This window comes from Rutidosis leptorrhynchoides, chromosome 1 (assembly GCF_046630445.1).
Source record: "Rutidosis leptorrhynchoides isolate AG116_Rl617_1_P2 chromosome 1, CSIRO_AGI_Rlap_v1, whole genome shotgun sequence".
Taxonomy (NCBI): domain Eukaryota; kingdom Viridiplantae; phylum Streptophyta; class Magnoliopsida; order Asterales; family Asteraceae; genus Rutidosis; species Rutidosis leptorrhynchoides.
The window spans coordinates 94894309-94908144 of NC_092333.1; positions in this window are offsets into that span (position 1 = coordinate 94894309).

Consider the following 13836-nt stretch of genomic DNA (forward strand, 5'->3'; position numbering starts at 1 on the left):
TTTAAAGCTTTATAAACACTATAATCTGATTTTACAAGTATTGGAAAACTATGTGAAATAATAAAATATGTTCGATTACCATGATAATTCAAATATAATATAGCTCCTGAAATAAATAATATTTTGAGTTTGATAAACTATAAATTCGTTCAATTATCAAGACTTATATTATGTTAATAAACATGTATAGATTTAAAGATCATATTGGGTCAGGTTGACTTTTTGAGATGACTTTTGTGAATATCAGTCTCGAGCATTAGGATTGTGATACACTATGACCCGACCTAGCTTATTAGACATGTATTGACCAACATATGTTCTCTAGGTTGAGATCTACGGTTATTTTTCATTCCGAGTTTCGATCACATTTCGGTGAATGACCTTATGTGCTGCTAAGGTGAGTTTCATTTGCTCCTTTTTTAATTGCTTTTGCAATCTATATTTTTGGGCTGAGAATACATGCACTTTATTTTAAACGCAATGGATACAAGTACATACTAAATTCTACACCGAGTTTGAACCGAAAATCCTTAGCTTTGGTAACTAGTAACTACCGGTTATAAGAACTGGTGGGCGCGAATAGTGGTATATGGATCCATAGGGCTTGACATCCCCGTCTGTTCCAGGTATAGAAACCCTAGTCTGAACTATAAAATAGACGTATGCTATTTGAGTTTAGTACACGTTGGATTGCGTGTATTGTACATGTTGGTTGCATGTATGTTAAAACAGGGGTACTTATTATAACGTTAAAGTTTAGCTACCAGGGTGCTCAATCTTGTAGAATATTTTGATAAACGTTTCTAGATGAAACAACTTAAATCTTGTGATCTACCTTTATATACAGATTATGCGAAACATTAAAACTATGAACTCACCAACCTTTGTGTTGATACTTTCAAGCATGTTTATTCTCAGGTTCCTAGAAGTCTTTCGCTGTTTGCTTATATGTTAGACAAGCTATGTACATGGAGTCATACATGCTTTATTCGAGAAAACGTTGCATTCACAAAATCATCACCATGTATCTATTTTGACTGCATTGTCAACAGATGTATTATTGTTAACTATTATTTACGGTGATTGTCTATATGTAGAAATCATCAGATGACGAAAACCTTGGATTTAAATATTCATTTATGGTGTGCCTTTTCAAAAAGAATGCATTGTTTATAAAACGTATCATATAGAGGTCAAATACCTTGCAATGGGACCAGGTGTTATTGTATTCGTCCATATGGATTTGGACGGGTCGTTACAATAGGTTTATCATAAACAATCATTTCAATATTTTAATAGACCACAAGATTTCAGATATTTAATTGTACACGTAACCCGAGTACAAAATAGTACGCATAACCTGCGAATTAAAAATCATTCATATGGTGAACACCTGGTAACCGACATTACAAATGCATCTAGAATATCCCCAATATACATGTACACTCATCTGTATATAAAAAATCGAAGTACTAAAGCATCCATAACCTGGATGGGGTTCATTAGGCCCATAGATCTATCTTCAGGATTCGCGTCAATTTGGGGGTCTGTTCCCAAATTCTTTGGCTACCAAGCTAAAAAGGGTGATATCCGGTATAATAATCTAACAATAGAATGTAGTTTCAACTACTTGTGTCTATTTCGTAAAACAGTTATAAAAGCAGCGCATGTATTCTCAGTCCCAAAATATATATTGCAAAAGCATTTAAAAAGGGAGCAAATGAAACTCACAATACGATATTATGTAGTAAAAATATGCATACGAAGGAACTGAACAATGCAAGGTTGGCCTCGGATTCACGAACCTATATCATTTGTATATATATTAACACATATAATATAAATCAATTAAGTTTATATATTTTGTTATATATTAAGATTAATATTCTTTTATATAATTTTATTAATACTTATAATACATTATGATACTTATTTGATATTTAATTAATGTTATATCAATAATATTAGTTAAAACATAATTTTATGTAATATTAGCATACTTTATGTAATAAATATATTTCTATATATATCTTTTATTTTGCAAAATTAATAATTGTAGTAATACTAGATTAAGGATAATAATAATAATAATAAAATGATACTTTTAATAAAAATGATAGTTTTTAATAAAAAAAATATACTAATAATAATACTAATAATAATAATTTTAATAATATTAATAATAATAATAATAATAATAATAATAATAATAATAATAATAATAATAATAATAATAATAATAACAATAATAACAATAATAACAATAATAATAATAATAATAATAATAATAATAATAATAATAATAATAATAATAATAATAATAATAATAATAATAATAATAATAATAATAATAATAATAAGATAATTATAATAAATAAATAAATAACTACCTCAAAGAAGTAGCCCCTTAAAAAAAATGCCCAGGTCCGGGTTTGAACCCGCGACGTCCCGCTAACCCGATTCTCTTTCGATTTCGTTTTCTTATTACATCATCATCATAAAATCTTACACAGGCTCGCCATCATTATCATCATCTTTCGAATATCATAATATCATAATTCACAGACATCATAATCCCTACATCGATCATCATGATTTTGTTATCACTATCGATACCGTAACCATTTTCATCATAGTTAACCCCTCGGTACCATTTCCCTACATTATGGACTCGTCATCATCATTCTCTTCTACCATATCATTATCGAAGCTTAACTATTATCATCACAATCACCTAAAATTCGACTTGTCATTATGGATTGGCGTTTTGTACGTAAAATGTAACATAGTAGTAGCCCAAAAGAAAGTAGTTGTTGGATCTTCGGCCCAAAATTTAAATCACTAAGCCCAATCCTAGCCCGATAAAAAAAAGCAGATACATTTGTTTGTTAAATTTTGAAAAGTATTATCTAATACATCATCATCTATCATTTCAGGTAATTAATCAACATGTTATCATCATCGATCATAACCTCTCCACAGACTCATCATCATTATAAAATCATAATCATAACCATAACCTCATCATCATTCGGCCCAAGAATTAAATAAGACTCGGCCCAACAAGAAAAGAACTCTCGGCCCACAAATAAACAATTTCGTAGCCCATCAACATAGTATGGCCTGTTTGGAATTTAAAAGCCTACGACTGATTTCCATCAACTAAATCCCGAATGAATTTACCAGATAGGATTTGGCACGTAAGGTTAATAGAAACTTGGTCCACCATAAACACATGTCCAATAAGTGGGGAACAAAATAAATAAAAAAAAATCGGTGATGAGGAAATATGGTAATTCGAATGTGATCAATGATTAAGCACAACTTAATAGCTTTAACAAGTGGGTGAAGTGGGGTTTTGTTTGATTAGTGTATGTCAGCCAAAGAGTAATAATGGGAGCACTTATAACTTCTCTTCAAGTTAAATAACCATGTCAGTTATCATCTTAAAAATCATATTACTTGTTGCAGAGAGGAAAGAAAAAAAAGACGAACGAGTATGGATGGTTTTGTGGTGAGGTTCCGGCTTGAACAGAAACACAATTTCAGTCGCGACAGGAACAAGGAAGGTTCACAGCAGTTCGAAGGTAATAATAGCAATAGCAATGTCTATTTTGTAGCATAAACGCAATCCTATAGCAGCAGTTATTTTGTGATTTTATAGCTGCAACAGCAGTATAGAAAGTATAGCAGCCATTATAGTGTTTGAAGGGGTGTTTAAAGATGGAGTTGTGGTGGCATTCGATTGAAAAACAGTAACAATAAAAGTTGTGATTTGTAGCCGTTTTGGTCGACATGATCATAGTAATAGTGGTGTAAGTGATGATGGGATTCGATGGGGTTTTAAAGAAATAGTGATGAAAGGGTGAAGGTGTTGGTAATTTGAGAGTGATTGTTGTGTGGTGGTTATGATGGCGATGATGGTTGTTTTGGTTTGATCACTACACCGTAGTAGTAATAAACAAGAGTTAAGGTGACAGTTTTTGGGGCCTGATCGAGCAGCAATCAAAATGTAAAAGGATGGTTAGAGTGGTGTCGTGAAGGTGGGTTTGAATGGTCGTTGTTTCTTGGTACTTCCTGGCTACTCAAATATAAAACAGAAGATCATAAGTGGCACGGTGATGATGAATGTAATTTCTATAACTCTCTCTATCTCTCTCTGCTTTGTACATGTAATTATTCGTATATATAGTGAGTGATATCGTATCAATAACTGATCTCATTTTGTTTTGTAGGATTGATGGTGATCGACAGAAATATTCAAGGCCAGAAGGAGAAGACAAGAAAAATAAAAAGATGAATTCGATGGCTAACAGAATTTGGATCCATCTGTGTGATTACTGCTATTGATTTGTAGCAAGAGACAGAAATGAATAAAGTTTAATGACGATGGCTAACAGTATTCCAATTGTACATCTGATTTTGATTCTATCAGACTTTTGTTGTGTAACTGTGATTGCATTTGATCTGGTACGAAATTGGAGACAATAATCATAATCAAATACAGTTGGATTGAGATGTGTAACAGATTTGGATTCTGAATTCGTATATACAATAATACTGATTTCTATATATATCTGTATATAATATGTACCTATATATAATACCGATTCCTAATACTGATTCCTAATATGTATCTGTATATATAAATTAGTATGTATATCTGTAATTATATATTTGTATGTAGATTATCAGTATAATATAATTAAATTAATAACTATTTTATTAATACTCTTAATATTATAAATAATAATAATAATAACCATTTAATAAGATAATAATAATAATTATAATAGTTATAACAATAATATTATTAATAATAATATTAATTATAATATTACTAATAATATTAATGATGATAATAATAATAATAATAATAATAATAATAATAATAATATTAGTAAATATAATATTATAACAAATTATATTTATCACACTTCCCATCCATATATTATATATTGAGATTATTAATAGTTAATAATACTGATTTTATTATTAATGAAAGTAGTCACAGTATTATTAGTGTAATAACTATATTTTTAACTTGTAATTACATTTAATATATTATTGTTATAATTCATTACTTATACAATGTTTACTAATTATAATTATATCATATATAATTTAATATTTATGCACTATTTCAATATACATTTAATAATAATTCTACATAGAATTCTTGTCTATTTATATATAGATTCATTTTAAATTATAACAATATTATTTTGTATTTTTGTTTTACATAAATAATTCCAAGGTTTAGTTTATATTTTATTATCTTAAATTATCATATATCCTTACATATATATATATATATATATATATATATATATATACATGTTCATTTACAAACAATTGTTCGTGAATCGTCGGTAATGGTTGAAGGGCAATTGCATATGTGAAAATAGTTCAAAATTTTTTAGACTCAACATTACAGTTCTTTGCTTATCGTGTCAAAATCATATAAAGATCAAGTTTAAATTTGGTCAGAAATTTCCGGGTTATCACAGTACCTACCCGTTAAAGAAATTTCGTCCCGAAATTTGATCGAGGTCGTCATGGCTAACCATAAGAATGTTTTCATGACGAATATGAGTTGACAAATATAATTTTATCATCATGAGTGATATAGATAAGACAATTCAATTACGAAAAGAGTACGAGTGAAGCTATCACCAAAAGAGTGAAATGTGGTAATAAAGTTTTGTCTTATCTTCTAACGTAATCAAAGTTGATTTCCGGGATTCAAGGAAATTTATAGAAATCTTTGAAATCTGAATAAGATCTGATTCTTTGATGAATAAGGAAATTAAGATCTCTTTAATTAAATGTGATGATCTGCCTCGAATGCTATGCCTGATCTGTCGCTATAAATTGACTTCTTCCGTTCCATTATTTTCATCACTCTTATACTTTCTTCCTTAATTCATTCGTCCAAAGATTGTGAAAATTCTTAATTCGATCTTAATCCTTGATATTTTTCAAACTATCGCATCTGTCATTCTTCTATTCTAACTCCCATCATAGGAATCTTTTTACTCTTACTATGCTCTAGGGAACATAATATTTCTAATTCTTCCGACTTTAAATCAAGCAAATAATGATCCAGAATTCATAGGTATAGTGTTTCGAATGATTCTGATGTTCTAAGCAGAGAGGAATGTAATAGCACGATTTGATTTGTCAAATTACCAGAATCTCTGCGGATGAAATTATCAATAATTTATTTTATTGATATGTTCAGAGGTTTAGCAGAATGAAAGAGTTGTGTAACATGACACATGATGACGTTAGGGTCTATGAATCATCATGTTTCAATAGAACTTCTAGCATGACTTACAGTAATATAATCACGTTGGCCAAGCGTCATTATATTATACTAACTCATGCTTCAATTCCCAACACTTCTCCGGGATTTCATTCATAATTTATACTTAGGTTTTGCAGAAATATAATGTAATATAGATAGCACAAAGAGTGATATAATTTCGAACGAGAGTATTTATGAAAATATCTTCAGAAATATCGAAGATATTTATGGTGATATTTTGGAATTTCTAAGTTCGAAAGTTGATGAAGAAAGATTTTCCGCAAGATTTTAACATGACTTCGAAGCAAGATATTCTCTAAAGATTTCATCGGATCCACAATTACTTGGATTCTTTGAATATAGGGTTTGGTCCTTGTATTTGTCCTTGGTCTCCTTCATGGTTAGCTCAATCCGTGTTTCAGTACCAAATTTTCTATCGAGCGTTCCCAACATTCCATTCTTTATTATCAAACTTTTGGTCATTTAGACCATCTACAATTTTGCTGTTTCCTCTGCATTTAATGCTACCATATCTGAATCATTGGTTATCAATCCGAGGTGTTTTCAAGAGGATTGTGTTTTTATATGATTAAATGCTGATGGTAATCGTCAAGCTACAAAGGATGTTTAAGATGAAACGAAGTGGCAAACTTGAAAAAATGTTTAGTTGTAGAAGATGTAGCTTATTAACGATCTTTTAAACCAAAATGTGTTATAATTTATATTTCATACTCTTTTAATACTTTTTAATTGTTCAAGGTTAGTAGTCTAATGTTAGTAATCCAATAGTCCAATAGTCCAATATATAATCTTAGAATTTAAAATATTTAAGATTAGAAAATGATGAAGCAATTTTACGTAGCAAATTAACTGGTTACTAATCAATTTTATTTTATTCATTATTTTCTTCATTATGCCACTTGTCAAATCTTAACTTGGATTCTGATTGGTCAAAATCCGAATGTGAAATTGAATTTGAATGAAAATGGTTGTTCTTCGGTGAACGAATACATATATCTGTGGATGTAGGTAGGATAGTAATTGACTGTTGAATCAGATTCGAAGAATGTATAGTGCAACTTATTAATGTGAAATCTAAATATTCTTCGGGTATTACCTACCCGTTAAAATATTTTCACCATTAACAGTTTGTACAAAAGAATTTTTAATTACAATCTTTTATGAAAATATATATACATATATATTTTATTCAGGTGTAATCATGAATTTAATGAGTTAATATGATATTAAACTCACCTGATTTACTGTTAGAACTAGAGTACGTAATCTCTAAAACATTAGAGATTACATAATCACCATGTAGAACGAATATAAATGATGTATAACGATACATAGGAAGATGATTATGCTCGAGGTACAGAATGAGGTATTGAGACATGCGGTGTTGAAACTTGGGTTGTTAGTGGTGCTGGTGTTGATGTTGGTGATACTGTTGGTGCCGGTGATGTTGCTGAAGCTGGTAAGTCATGCACCATATTCTCCAAAGTTATTACTCAAGCGCGAAGTTTGTTGACTTCTTCTATTATTCCGGGATGATTGACGGTTTGAACGACAGGATGAATAAGGTTTAGAATTGTAGATATTATGTAATTGTTACAAGATATCCTGGAAATGAGAGTGAAAATGATGGTTTGAATAGGTTCGCCGGTAAGTGCTTCAGGTTCTTTGCCAATAGGGCAATATGGTTGGTGGAAGGGATCACCTTCGTACATTCATTGATTAAGTCAACTACGAACCCATCCCCAATTCATCCAGAATTGATGATGACTAATTGGTTGATCCATTCCGGTTATATTGCTTTCGGAGCTCAGGTAGAAATTCATATCGGAATAGCTTTCGAATTCGAGGAACTTGAATTGGTTGCAGAATTCATCTTGCACGGTTAGATAAAGGATTTTCGATATGAAATGATTTTTCGGCTATCGGATGGTATTCGAATTACATAGAATATCTATATATAAAGAACAAAAGATTTCGTGAATTACGGAGGAATTTATGGAATATGTTAGGCAAAGTTTACAGTAACAGATACGCTAAGATATGAATTTTATCTATACACTATTCATGCAATTAATGCAGTAAGATGTGTCTAGACTAAGAACGATAAGCAGGTAATTTCCTAAGGATGATAAGCAGGTAATTTTTGACATGAAAAGATAAGCAAAACTTTTGACATGCAGACACGATCGAAGTCCAGACTCACTAATGCATCTTAACAACTATCAGTTAGACACACTAATGCAAGACCTGGTTCGCTAAGACCGCCGCTCTGATACCAACTGAAAGGACCCGTTCATACCGATTATAAATGTAATAACCCGTCCTTATCCACCTGGACGAAATCATCAACATCTGGTCCCATTGCGATGATCGACTCCAAGTAATGCCCTTAAAATGAGCAAATACACAGCGGAAGACTTAATTCGTACCTGAGAATAAACATGCTTAAAAGTGTCAACTAAAAGGTTGGTGAGTTCATAGGTTTATCATATCAATCATTTCAATATATCAATAGACCACAAGATTTCCGTTTATAAATATATTTATCCTCGCAAGTGTATAAAAGTATTCTATAAGTTCTCGGGACCCGGTAACAAGCCTTAACATTCATGTTTTACCCTCTGAAGTACACCAGATCAGGTATGTTTAAAATAACCTCGAAGTACTAAAGCATCCCATAGTCAGGATGGGGTTTGTCAGGCCCAATAGATCTATCTTTAGGATTCGCGCCTACCGTACATAGACAAGTAGTTTAATGTTACCAAGCTAAGGGTATATTTCTGGTTTAAACCCACATAGAATTAGTTTTAGTACTTGTGCCTATTTCGTAAAACATTTATAAAAGTTGCGCATGTATTCTCAGTCCCAAAAATATATATATAAAAAGGGAGCAAATGAAACTCACCTATTGTATTTTGTAGTAAAAATACATATACGACATTGAACAAGTGTAGGGTTGACCTCGGATTCACGAACCTATATCATTTATATATATTAACACACATAATTGTAATCGAGTAAATTTATATATAAATTTATTAGTTATACAATTTTTATATTAATAACCTATATGGTTCATATATTCATTTTATATATTTAAAATAAATAAAAATATTAATTTTGTTATGTTATATGTATTAAATATAGTGTTATGTACTAATTATTATTTGGTAAAATAATACTAATGCTAATAATTAAAAATGTGTAATCTCTTTAAAATTATAATAATAATGATAATGATATCAATAATGTCAATTTAAATAATAATAATAAGAATGATAATTTTATTTATAATGTTATTTTTATTTTTATTTTTTTATTAAAAATATAGTTTTAGTAAAACTGATAATTTCAACAATAATGAGAATAAAATAAAAAGTTGTATTATTTTTACCATAAAAATTATAATTTTTAATAATAACTTTTAATACTAATAATATTTGATAGTAGTTAATGTTAATAATAAAAATAGTATTAATGATAATAATAACTAAATTATAATATTGATGATAATTTTAATAATAATAATGATATAACTACCTTCAGTGCTTTTCTTAAAAAAAATGGCATGAACTAGGATTGAACCTACGACCTCTTGCTCCATGACAACACACCTAACCATCAGCACTACTTCTCATTTTCGTTTTTAATTCCAACCCATGTATATATATGTGTGTTTTCGGCCCATCAGGAAACTAGAAACAAAGGCCCAACATGTAATACTCATTTAGCCCTTTAATAAACCCCATTTATATTGTAATGAGCCCAACAGAAAAAAATGAATTCGGCCTTCTGCTTTCCCTTTAAACTCGATCGTCAAAAACCAAAAAATTCAATTGTGTAGAACGGGTAGATGGTTATAACATGTAGCTTTAATTCCCACTTGCATTATAACTAAATTTGTTTAATCAAGTATCAATAATCCATATGATGATGCATGAATCTCGGCCCACCACAAAACCGATCAACCCGTTTGTGATTTAAAGACACAATCGGTTAGCAGCAAAAAGATTATACAGTGGTCGGTAAGAGTTATCTATACCACTCCACATGTAACTTTGTTGAATAAAAATTTGATTGATAAAGCCTTGTATCATGTGTCATCAAATACAACGACTAATAAATACAGGACATCATATGTTTTTTTTTCTTTTCTTCATATATTTGTGTGTTATTGGATATCCACTTCATAAACTTTAATCACTTTCTCCTTAAGTGGGTCTTGTGGTGGTTATAAAGGAAAAAGAAAATATGACGTGATTAGATGTACTCCTTTACAGCTCCTTACCTTTTCTCATTGCATAAACATTCACCTAATCCATTACAGTCATATCTCATCACCATTATTATTGTTTATTAGTTATCTTGTTTCGTCATTATTACAAAAGAGTGGAATTAGCAGCGACAGTTAACAAAAATAAAGAGGAAAAGGAATTTAAAGGGGTGGCAATAGAGGTTCCGGTTGTAAACAGAAAAATAAGGTGTTGGTGTCCATTTTGGATATCAAGCTCACTGAAGATGAAACAGAAAACGCAGTTGCAGGAACACTCGATCATTAGTAGCGAGTCTAGGGTGTTTGTAGTGGTATTCAAAAGTAAAAACACAGAAAGAAAAAAAATAAGAGAGAGTGGATGAGAGAGAGAGCAGGTTGTAGGTTACTTCGTGGGATTTAATTGAGTAGAAACAGGAAGTATTAAGCGAAGTAGTTGTTGTAGTGATTCAACGATTTCAGTTTTTGGGTGGTGGTTAATCCGTAAGAAAAGAAAGAAAGAAAAAAAATATAGTAGCAACTAAACTATGGTCAAGGTGGTTGTGTGATGGGTTTATAATGTAAACGGGAATCAGGAAATCAAACAACCACGATGGCGATGATTGGCAACAATTGGTTTACAGCAGCTGCAATATGAAGAGGTGTCTGAATGGTTGGGTCATGATTGGTGATTGAAGGACGATTCTCGGTGGTTTAGTATGTTAGGGGGTGGTGTTGGTGACTTTGAGGTTGTCGTGGAGGTGATTGGTGGTGGTAGCGTGACAGTTGTATGTGATGGTGGCGGTGGAAGTTTGTTGGTTGATGAAGTGATCAATGGATTGGTTTATGTGTGTGTAAGTGTCTCACTCCTTGCATAAGTATATGCATATATAAATTATAGATAGATGGAACTAGACAAAGAAAACAGTAATCCCTTATCAACTTATTTGGTCGATTATGTAATTAAGTGGGTGTTGATTTTTCTTAATTGGACAAACAAGAATAGACAACAAGAAAAGTAAAATAATTAAAAGGTTGTGCAAAATTTTCTAACATAATTTGTTCTTAGTGAGGTTGATTGGTACGATTTTTGGAACAGGGATTTAATCAAACACAATTTGATTGTAACAAGGATCTATGCTTGAATCGTGGATATCTTTATCTGTATAAGTGTATGACATATATCCGTATATGAATATATTACAAGTTGTTAATACATGTTTGTATATGTATATATATTATCCATATACACTGATTAAACTCATTAATTAGATTATAATTATAATAATAATACTTTTAACATTAGGAATAATAATAATAGCAATTTATATTAATATAATGGTAACTTAATTATCCCATTTATTATTCTAAATTTTAATTTCCTAATGATTAAAATATACTTTGTTAATTCAAAATAGTATATATACATTTGTATCTATATTTCTATACATATATATATACATATTTATTTACACACGATTGTTCGTGAATCGTTGGGATTAGTCAAAGGTCAAATGAATATACCTAATAAATAAATAAATTTTGAGACTCATCCTATCAGACTTAGCTTATCGTGTTGAAAATCTAATATTCTATCGAGAGTTTGGTTTAAAATTAGTCGAAATTTTCCGGGTCGTGACAATAAACGATTCACAAAGTTGATTTCATTGCGAGGTATTTGACCTCTATATGATACATTTTACAAACATTGCATTCGTTTTTGAAAGACAAACTTTCATTATATCGAAAGTTGACAGGCATGCATACCATTTCATAATATGTCCAAACTATCAATGACTTAATACTAATCTTGTTGAACTCAATGACTCGAATGCAACGTCTTTTGAAATATGTCATGAATGACTCCAAGTAATATCTCTAAAATGAGCAAATGCACAGCGGAAGATTTCTTTCATACCTGAGAATAAACATGCTTTAAAGTGTCAACCAAAAGGTTGGTGAGTTCATAGGTTTATCATAAACAATCATTTCAATATTTTAATAGACCACAAGATTTCAGATATTTAATTGTACACATAACCAGAGTACAAAATAGTACGCATAACTTGCGAATTAAAAATCATTCATATTGTGAACACCTGGTAACCGACATTAACAAATGCATCTAGAATATCCCCAATATACAGGTACACTCATATGTATATAAAAAATTGAAGTACTAAAGTATCCATAACCTGGATGGGGTTCGTTAGGCCCATAGATCTATCTTCAGGATTCGCGTCAATTTGGGGGTCTGTTCCCAAATTCTTAGGCTACCAAGCTAAAAAGGGTGATATCCGGTATAATAATCCAACCATAGAATGTAGTTTCAACTACTTGTGTCTATTTCGTAAAATAGTTATAAAAGCAGCGGATGTATTCCCAGTCCCAAAATATTTATCGCATAAAGCATTTAAAAAGGGTGCAAATGAAACTCACAATACGATATTTTGTAGTAAAAATATGCATACGACGGAACTGAACAATGCAGGATTGGCCTCGGATTCACAAACCTATATCATTTGTATATATATTAACACATATAATATAAATCAATTATGTTTATATATTTTGTTATATATTAAGATTAATATTCTTATATATAATTTTATTAATACTTATAATACATTATGATACTTATTTGTTATTTAATTAATGTTATATCAATAATATTAGTTAAAACATAATTTTATGTAATATTAGCATACTTTATGTAATAAATATATTTCTATATATCTCTTTTGTTTTGCAAAATTAATAATTGTAGTAATACTAGATTAAAAATAATAATAATAATAAAAAAATGATACTTTTAATAAAAAGGATAGTTTTTAATAAAAAAATATACTAATAATAATTTTAATAATAATAAATTTAATAATACTAATAATAATAATAATAATAATAATAATAATAATAATAATAATAATAATAATAATAATAATAATAATAATAATAATAATAATAATAATAATAAGATAATTATAATAAATAAATAACTACCTCAAAGAAGTAGCCCCTTAAAAAAATGCCCAAGTCCGGGTTTGAACCCGCGACGTCCCGCTAACCTGATTCTCTTTCGATTTCGTTTTCTTATTACATCATCATCATAAAATCTTACACAGGCTCGCCATCATTATCATCATCTTTTGAATATCATAATATCATAATTAACAGAAATCATAATCCCTACATCGATCATCATGATTTTGTTATCACTATCGATACCGTAACCCTTTTCATCATAGTTAACCCC